Source organism: Ovis canadensis, chromosome 25, assembly GCF_042477335.2.
Source record: "Ovis canadensis isolate MfBH-ARS-UI-01 breed Bighorn chromosome 25, ARS-UI_OviCan_v2, whole genome shotgun sequence".
Lineage (NCBI taxonomy): Eukaryota > Metazoa > Chordata > Mammalia > Artiodactyla > Bovidae > Ovis > Ovis canadensis.
Genome location: NC_091269.1, coordinates 1,027,442 through 1,037,052, shown reverse-complemented (window position 1 = coordinate 1,037,052; position 9,611 = coordinate 1,027,442).

Here is a 9,611-nt window from a genome sequence, read left to right as displayed (position 1 = left end):
GTGTCTCATCCTTCTATCTGGCATATAGAGAGGATTCCTTTGAAATGAGATTTCTCTGGTAAATGTGACTCACAGAAGAGCTGTCTTGAACTTGGGTTTCAGAGATGATCATGTGTCCTCTAAAAAAAAAAGTTAATTGGGTCCCACTAATTCTCATGCTGAGGTGGTATATTTTGTGGTAGCATTTGCTCCCCTTCACTTTGGATGTATCCCCATTTGTTTACACTGTCATCTACTGAAGACATCCTGATATTTGAAAGTTTTTAGTTATTACAAGTAGAGCTGTTGTATATAATCATGTGATACTTTTTGTCTGGACGTTTTCAAAGCTGTTTAGTAAGTGCTAGCCATATAGTATTCAGGTCACAGGTGAGCTTTGTTTAGCTGTGGAAAAATCCAGCTATGTTTCTCTGTGGCATGTGGGATCTTCTGGGGTAAGGGATCAAACTAGAGTGTCTTGCATTGTCAGGCAGATTCTTTACCACTGAGCCACCGGAGAAGTTGTGCCCTACCCCCGTTTTTTTTTTTTGAGTTTACTGGATCTAATAGGTGTGCAGTGCTACCTCACTGTTATTTTAGTTTGTAATTTCCTAATGATATGTGATTTTGAGTCTTTTTGATAGGCTTATTTGCTATCTTTATATTTTTGTAGGCCAGGTGTTTAGGTGTATACATTTTTTATGAGATTGTTCTAGATTTTTTGGTATATTTGGAGTACAATCCTTTATCAGATATGTATTTTATAAATATATTTTCCTGTGGCTTGTGTTTAAGTTTTGTGAATAAGGTTTTTCACAGTTTAAATGTCTAATTCTTTAAAGTTAATGTTATATATGTTTTATATCCTTTTTTGGATAGACTTTAGTGTGTTGTTGTTGTTGTTGTTAAATTTTATAAGCAGAAGTGAGGTACTGTAGATACAGTTTTAAGCTAAGCTGAGGTACCATAGATACAGTTTTGCCTTTTGTCTGTTAAGAAGTTTGAGTGAGTTTGGTGTACACTGTATATAACATTATGTCTACATTCATTTGACTGGATATAGCTTCCAATTATTTGTCTAATTGGTTTTGGAGATATCACGGGAAGTCAGTTTTTCCAAGGGAAACTGAGGTCCATGAAACATGAACTCTTTTCGATCGGTCGGAATCACTCTCTGCTATTTCTGACAGATTTGACTTGTTTGGATATCTCATATGAGTGGAATCACAGAACGTTTGTCTTTTCTTGGTCTGGTTTATTTCACATGATCTAATGACCATAAGGTTTGTCCACATTGTCGCATTGTCAGAATTACTGACTTTGAAGGGCCGAATCAGATTCCATTGTGTGTATACCACAGTTTGTTTATGGAATTGGCTGCCATGGACACTTAGATCACTTCTGTTTGTTTGCCAGTGTGAATCATGCTGTTGTGAGTATGACGGAAGAAGTATCCATTTTTTCAGCCCCCTTTCCCAATCCTTTTGGGTACATAGCTTGAATTGGAATCGAACTATGTATTTATTCCATGTGTTTGTTTTGGAGTCATTTCTGTAATGTCTTGCAGAGTGGCAGCACCATTTAATGTACTTTTTCGTATGGTGGAATACCGTTCAAGCTTCTGAATATACCTTGTGTTGCATATTCAGTCTCCCACCAACGGACACTTGAATGAGTTCTACCTTTGAGCTATTGTGAATGTCACTATGAGTATTTGTGTACCAGTTTTTGTTTGAATTATTAACAAGTACATTACTATATATAAAAGAAGCCACAAGGACCTACTGTACAGTTTAGGAAACTATTAAATATCTTATGATAATGTATAATGGAAGAGAATCTCAAAAGGAATATATGAAAAGCACATAGTAACCATGATATTTATTGTGCCAACACTATGAGTTATCATAGCACTACTCAACGTGTATTTATACATGTCAGTAAAATATTCACATCTGTAAGGATATTATAAAAAATTATATAAAAAATCAAGAATTCAAACAGAGATTAAATAAACTTCCTGTCATTGCTCATCATCATTTATACATTCATACTACCTGTAACACTCATTGTATAAGTGCTGGACTAGCAATTGATGTTCTCGTAAACCAAGAGATTGTGAAGGTGTAAGGAAATATAGCTTATTGAATTCCTTAATGAAGGATTATAGAACTCTATGTCCATGAAGTGAATGAAATTCCATTTTATTGAACCACATTCTTACTAGAGTGATGAGCTTCCACCCCACCCAACGTTAGTTCACAATGAAATCCTGCAGTCCTCTGGCCTCAATGTCTGCTTCCTGCTACCGAGAAAGAAAAGATGAGGAAGTCCTGACAAAACCGATGCTATTTTTCTTTTTCTGATTTGTATTTTATCGCAGGGCTTGGCAAAAAGAGGGCCCAACCTGTTTTTAGAGTTCCATCCCAAGGGTCCCTCTGGCATGTTCCCTATGTTGACAAAGTGCTGATTATTTTCAACAAAGGACAATGATCTGCACTTCACTATCTGTTGCTTGAGCTGGAATAGCGGGCATCCCTTGAAGTGCATTCCTTCATGCTGAAGTAGGCATCCCTGAAGCAATAGTATAAGAGGAACACATTTATCACGTAGACATCGCAGCCCATGCATTTGTAATAATTTTTCAGTTATACCCATCATCATCGGAGGAACTGACTTGTCCCAGTAACAACGAGAGTACCCAGTATAACAGTTCCTTGACTTATGAGTACTTCCTATGAGTACCCTTATGAGTACTTCTTCCAATGTTGTTTCTCCTACTTTGGTCATGAACAGTAGAAGCTGATGGCAGTGGTCCTTGAAATGTATGTCGATTCCTAGGTGGCACAGTTGATAAATAAAAAATCTGCCTACCAGTGCAGGAGGGGGAAGTGATGTGGGTTTGATCCCTGGTTCAGGAAGATAACAATTCATACACATGTTTTATGTGAACCAGTTTGATACTCATGAGTTTTTTCTTCTGTATACAGAAAAACAAATGCTGTTCAAGGACACTGAAAGAACCCTGATGTTGAAAATCAGATCTGTATTGTGAGCAATGCTTAGATATCCATGAGTCGAAGCATAGTATTATGCCTATCATCCTTGTATTTCTCTCAGTGAAATATGTTGAGGAAAACTCTTCATTCGTGGTCTAGATTCACGAAGAAGCTAAATAGCATTCATCCTTTATGTTGACAACTGTGAATTTAAATCTCCTGTGAATCCTATGTGACAACCACACATACCAACATGAGTTATCAGTATTATATCAATATTTTTAGTCCTATTGTATGTCAACTAAAAAAATCAGTATATAATTGTACATGAAGTCAAGACATAAAATCAGTGCAAATACAAAATGTTCCATCCTTTGAGAAAGGGAGAAAAACATCTCTGTGCTTAGCCTATTGCATTTTTATGTATTAGACCCTTAAGTAGTTTATTCACCACACCCTGTGAATGATTCACAAATCTTCAGAGAAGAAAGGATCATTTCTCTTGAACAATGAGTAGTTCAACTATTCTCAAAGCAAAGCCATAAGTGAGTCTTATTTTGGGTGAGACCATGAAAACTCAGCGTTTTCATTATGCTTGTGCTTATGATGGGAGGAGGTCTGAGAAAGCACTTCTGAAGGTTTATTCATACCAGTCGTTCTCATATGTATCGAGTCTTTAAAGGTCGAATCACCAAGGTGTTGCTTCTACACTTGTACTAGGCTGAGCAGCAACATTCCCTTTCTCCGTAAGTGCAGTAGACGTGTTCCCAACCTGTCTGTCTTCTGTCCTCTGGAGTATGCATTGCTTGAGCTCATCACAGCCTAGTAGATGGAAATCATCAGGATATTCTGGAAACCCTTTTTATTTCAGTCTGTTCAGGAGGTTACCACTGCTGCAAACCTCTGGATTTTACCAAGCGCTTTTAACAACCTCAGATGAAGGATATAAGTCAACACTGGTGACAGCCACGGGCTTCCATGGCCTATCCATGATTGTTGGCTTTGCTTTCATAATCATCCTGTTTCTTATACCAGCTAAACTGTCAGTGTATTTTTTAATTACCATTTTATCTTTGATGGTTTTTAGAGCTATTATGGATTTTCCTATATATCTTCACTTATCGGTGAGGGTCTTATGTTAGTAGTAGTTATGACAACTGACTTTCTGTCTGTTAGCTGTGGCAGAATAAAAAAAGAATGACCCACTGTATATTATTAATATTATGTATCAATATATTGTTAGTTTTATTGTTTGCAGTCATCCAATTCCAAGTTTCTGAAATAAACTTTCAGAAAAATCACATCCTTTTGAATGCCCATTTGACTGAATAGGAGCACGGAAATGTTCTTCCATAAAATTGTTTACAGTTTCCATTCCGTTTCTCCTGTTTGATGTAGATATTGGCCTTTGGTTCTATCAGTAGCTTTGCAAGTAAAAAAAAAAATTAATTAGAGCTCGTATGGTAATTTTACTGTTAGCAATAAGTTTAGCATAAAATGAACACAGAAGAGGTTACAGTAGACCAAATATGAAAGTCAGTTTAAAAGAAAACATAGTGTTGAATGTTTACAGTAGGAATATAGTTATGAAGTTCCTTTATTATTATTCTATCCTTTCCTTTTGTTTTGCAGGGGTGTTAATGTACAGATTCCAGTACTATGGCTAGAGCGAATAATAGTATCATTATTCTTGAGAGCAACTCTACTAAGTCTTCACGCTCATGTCACTCAAGGTTTTTTAATACCTATTATGTTAGTCGTGTTTGTAGTTTGTGAAGTCACATAAGTTGCATTCATTCAAGCAATAGTATCAAACAGCTATGGCATCAATTATAGATGTGAATCGATATCGAATGTGAATCCATTTCACTGTGACAAGTTATTATTGTAGATATTCTATTCATGCCAGTAACAAAGCTGTGCAGAAATAATACAATGTTTATTAAGAAAATAAGATTTACTAATTTGTTTTATTATTCTATTTCTTTTAAACAGATTTAATGACAACAGGCTCAACTTTTCATTCACTTGTATGACTATGAGCAGTTTGACCAAGTTGAAGAAGATGACTCGTTTGTAGTCTTCCTCATCAGCTCATTCCATCTACTGGCTTTAAAATCATTTAGTACAGAGCTCACCGTCTAGGTGTTCATCCAGTGTTTTGTTTGCTTATCATGCAGGATCATTTTAAAAGGAAAAGTATGTGTGTATGAGTTAGAGCTCTGATCCCAGGAGTCCATGTAGAAGCTTCCCCTGAGAAATGTATCGTTTTTGCACCAATGCTACTGAAATGTGTGAATGTGGTATACCACGCGTCCCAATAAGTGTAAACAGCGTCATAGGCTACTTATTTGAAATGACCAGTACTCATGACATTCCATTCAACTGAGGACTAAATATAGCCAACGTAGGCTGTGTTTGCCAAATAGACTTTGAAGTATTCTTCACACAGTCCTTCATCGATGCCAGTTTTCAGATCGAAGAAACCCTTGCTCCATGAAGTTTGTGAACACATATACTCATGTTTTGTTTGAGATTTTAAAGTCATTCTTCAGTTTTGTTGGAGGAATGGTTCTGTATATGCCCCGTGGATCCCCAAATCCACTGATGTTCATGTGTCTTGGGGCTTCCCAGGTGGTTCTAATGGTAAAGAACATGCAGAACATACCCATGCAGGAGACATGGGAGGTATGGATTCCATCCCTGGGGCAGGAAGATCTCCTGAGGGAGAGCATGGCAACCCCCTCCAGTATCTTTGCCTAGAGAATCTCATGGAGAGAGGAGCCTGGTGGGGCCTAGTCCATATGATCCCAAGGAGTTGGACACAATGTAAGTGACTTCGCACAGCACATGATTCGTTGTCATAGCTAATATAATGGAGATGACATAAAAAGAAGCACCAGCGGGCGAAAGTCAATATCCATCACTTTTAAACTTTGGAATGTATTGTGATATTTTACATCCATATTTGTATGACTTGATAGTTGGAGAATCGATGCATGTGAAGGCCTGGTTGTGTTATATGTATGTTGAGGGAAGATATATTTTTATGTGGTTTGACATATAGGTCCCATTTCATTCGTAGACATATGCATACTCATCACTTATCATCATTTTTTTTTTTTTGAAAAGACCATTGTTTGGAAAGGTTGTTGTCTAACCATGAAAGATGCTTGAATTCTTGGGCTCCTTAGAGGAAGAATTCAACCCGGGGCCAGTGATGAGGCTTGATCAGTCAGAGCTTTTGTGTCCCAACGTTTTATTAAAGTATAAAAGAGAGAAAGCTTCTGACATAGACATCAGAAGGGGGCAGAAAGAGTGCCCCCCTACTCATCTTTGGCTGGATGTTATCTAGCTACTAGCAGTCTACTCATTAGAGAAAGGAATGGCAGCAGACCCCTCACCCACAAGATATATGGAGATGACCGTGGCACCAGGTGAGTCATCCTGGGCCATAAAACGATTGATATGAGCAAATGGATAGCTTCATTCACATAGATCAGGAGAGCCATGTATGAGTAAAGCATATTGGTTTGTCAAGTCAGTTCTGAGCCTTTAGGCAGAACCTACTTGAAGATAGAGTCTAGGGTAAATACATAGTACATTCACATAGCTTAAGGCAAACCTTTCCATGAGAAAAATGCCTTGGTCAGCTCAAAGTATGAGAAAAGTGAAGTTCAGGCGGAACCAGGTGTCATTATAGCAACACAGAATTGTAAGAGAAAATCTCTGTTTAAATTTGTATCAAGAAGGGGAAAAAAGATAACAGCTTGTTTCCTCCTGCCTCGGAAGTGACAGATAACAACTGTCTGACACTTGCACCCCATTTCCTCCCTTTGGAGACCCCTGGCCTTCCTGGCTGTTACCCTCTCAGTTTCATTCATTGAGCGTTTTCTGCCTTGTGAAACATTGGGCATAGAAGTATGTGTTTATTTAGGGGTATTTCATCCAATTTCATTTAAATGCATATGTGAATTAGAAAGTTTGACATGCTGTTGCTTTGTATACCGATTGGGAAATGTGAGCCTCCAAGCTTAATTTAGTTTTTCATGTTCATTTTTCTTTTTAGGGGTACAAAGAAAAATAATATGACTGTTAAGATCAGCTTTCGTATTTTTTGCCAAATATGAATTGGGATCACATCGATCAGAGATGAGTCTGTGCATGAAAGCCCTAATAACTAATGCTAATTGACTTCACTACCATGGGATGTTTTCATATCTATTGAGGATTTACTTCATGTATTTCGATTTTAACTTTCTGTCTTACAGCCTTGTTTGTAGATCAAAGCTATTTGAAATTGTCATCTGGTTTCAAATGGCTTGTGAGGTTATTCATGAGTGGTTCATAAAACCGAATGGATTGTACGTAGCCATACTTTGTTGTCATTCTATGAATTTGAAGAATGTCTGAAGAATGTCTGCAGTTATGCCTTAAAGATTCATACAATTGATGTCCAATATTTATCTCAATAGACTTGCTTTCAATTTGTAGTTTCCTATGCGTATGTCTTTCTTTATGGATTTGGGTAGAACTTGTATTGGAACACTGAAAAATCTGTGATATCAACCGTGCTGACCTTTCTGGTGGTCATCATTAAGATTTTCACGCTCTATGGATCCTAGTGGAAACAGGTGCTGTTCATCCTACTTTTGTGAAGATTGAACTCATCGTAGAAAGTGGAATTTGTTGAAATATTTATGGTATAAATAAATCTTGTCTCTATAATTACCCAGAGTCCTGGTGCGTATTTGATTGCTAAGTTATAAAATGTATGAGATAGATGTGATCCATCAATGGCGACTGGATAAGTGGTGGAGAGGTATTTTGGTGATGCAAGAGATTTAAATGATATGATCATAGTATTTATATCCCTTTTATGTGGATAATGGGTCTTGGATCCATGTTTGAAACCTTACAACCTCGTCTTTTGTTATGCATGGGAAGTGTCAAAAATGAAGAAGATGCGGGTAGGTACTTCAAGGGTAAGTATAGGGCTGAGGGCGTGACTATGATGTGGGTTAGGGTTAGGATGTGGATGGGGGTCGGGTTAGGGTAGGGTAAAGGTTAGAGTTCGTGGAACAGCCCTCCAAACTTGTTAGGGTGAGGGGTGAGGTGTGAGGGTTCAGGATGAGGGTGAGGGTAAGGATTCAGGGTGAGGGTTAGGATTCAGGATGAGGGTGAGGATTCAGGGAGAGGGTGAGGGTGAGGGTTCAGGGAGAGGGTGAGGGTGAGGGTTCAGGGTGAGGGCGTGGGTGAGGGTAAGGGTTCGGGGTGAGGGTTCAGAGTGAGCGTTCAGGGTGAAGGTGTGGGCCTCACATCTGATACAGGATTGTACTCCAAATATACCCATCCCTTCCCTTGAACAGACCTCTCACTATGGGAGCCCTTGGCAGTGTGGAACCCACCGGCCCCTAAGGCCTCCCAAAGGACGCCTGGGGCCTAGGTGCAAAGGCAATACAGGAGTGGAGCTGAGGCCAGGAAGGCGCCAGTGGCGTCTCCCAACTTCGCAAAGGCTGCTCCTTCCTGGGTAGGAAGCCTAGCAGCGAGGCAAGTCTGGGCAAGGTTTGCCCAGGGCAGAGCAGCCTCGCACCAGGAACTCTGCCAGATCGGGCCTCTGAGCAGAGCTGGAGCTCTGCCATCCTGGAGGCGCACTCGACTCCGCCCAAGCAGGGCTTGCAGCCTAAGGCGGCTGGGCTGCTTCGTCTTCCCCCTAGGAAGCTCGATTCCCGCATGCTGTTCACTCGGCTTCCAGGCGCCGGCTCCCTGCCCCTCCTTACGGTCTAGGATCAGGGGCTGCTTCCCCTGAGCTGGGGCTGTGGGCAGGAGCCCAGACACACAGGTGCAGGACTCAACCACCTGCACACGTCTCTGCTGGAGAGGAGAGCGCTAGGGAACCTACGTGTGTGAGGCAGCTACTGGGCGCCCACGGAGTCAGACTCGAGGTGTGCGGGGCTCCAGAGCCCCGCCAGGGGTCCAAGGAGCCTGGTGCTCACCGTGCGGCGCTGAGTCTGGGCTGTCAAGCAACCGCTGGAGGAGACCTGCACTTGCCCTTCCCTTGCCTCTGACAGAGCTCTCCCTGCTGGAGCCCTTGGCAGTGTGCAACCCACCGGCCCCTAAGCCATCCCCAAGGACGCCTGGTGCAAAGGCAAGGCAGGAGCAGAGCTGAGGTCAGGAAGGCGACAGTGGCATCTCCCAGGCTCAAGGAGCCTGCTCCTTCCATGGCAGGAAGCCTAGCAGCCAGGCAAGTCAGGGCAAGGCTCGGCCAGGGCAGAGCAGCCTCAGACCAGGAACTCTGCCAGATCGGGCCTCTGAGCAGAGCTGGAGATCTGCCATACTGGAGGCGCGCTCAGATCCAGCCAAGCAGGGCTTGAGCCGCACGTGGCTGGGCTGCCTCTTCTTACCTCGAGGAGGCTTGCCACCTTGAATGCTCTTCCTTCGGCTTCCAGGCGCGGAAGCTCTGTGCCTCCTGCAGGTCTTGGCTCAGGGGCTGCTTGCCCTGAGCTGGGGCTGTGGGCGGGAGTCAAGACACGCAGGGGCATACCCCAAACTGCTGCACACTTCTCTGCTGGGGAACAGAGCGCAAGGGAACGACATGTGAGAGGCAGCTGATCGGCACCCACGGAGTCAGCC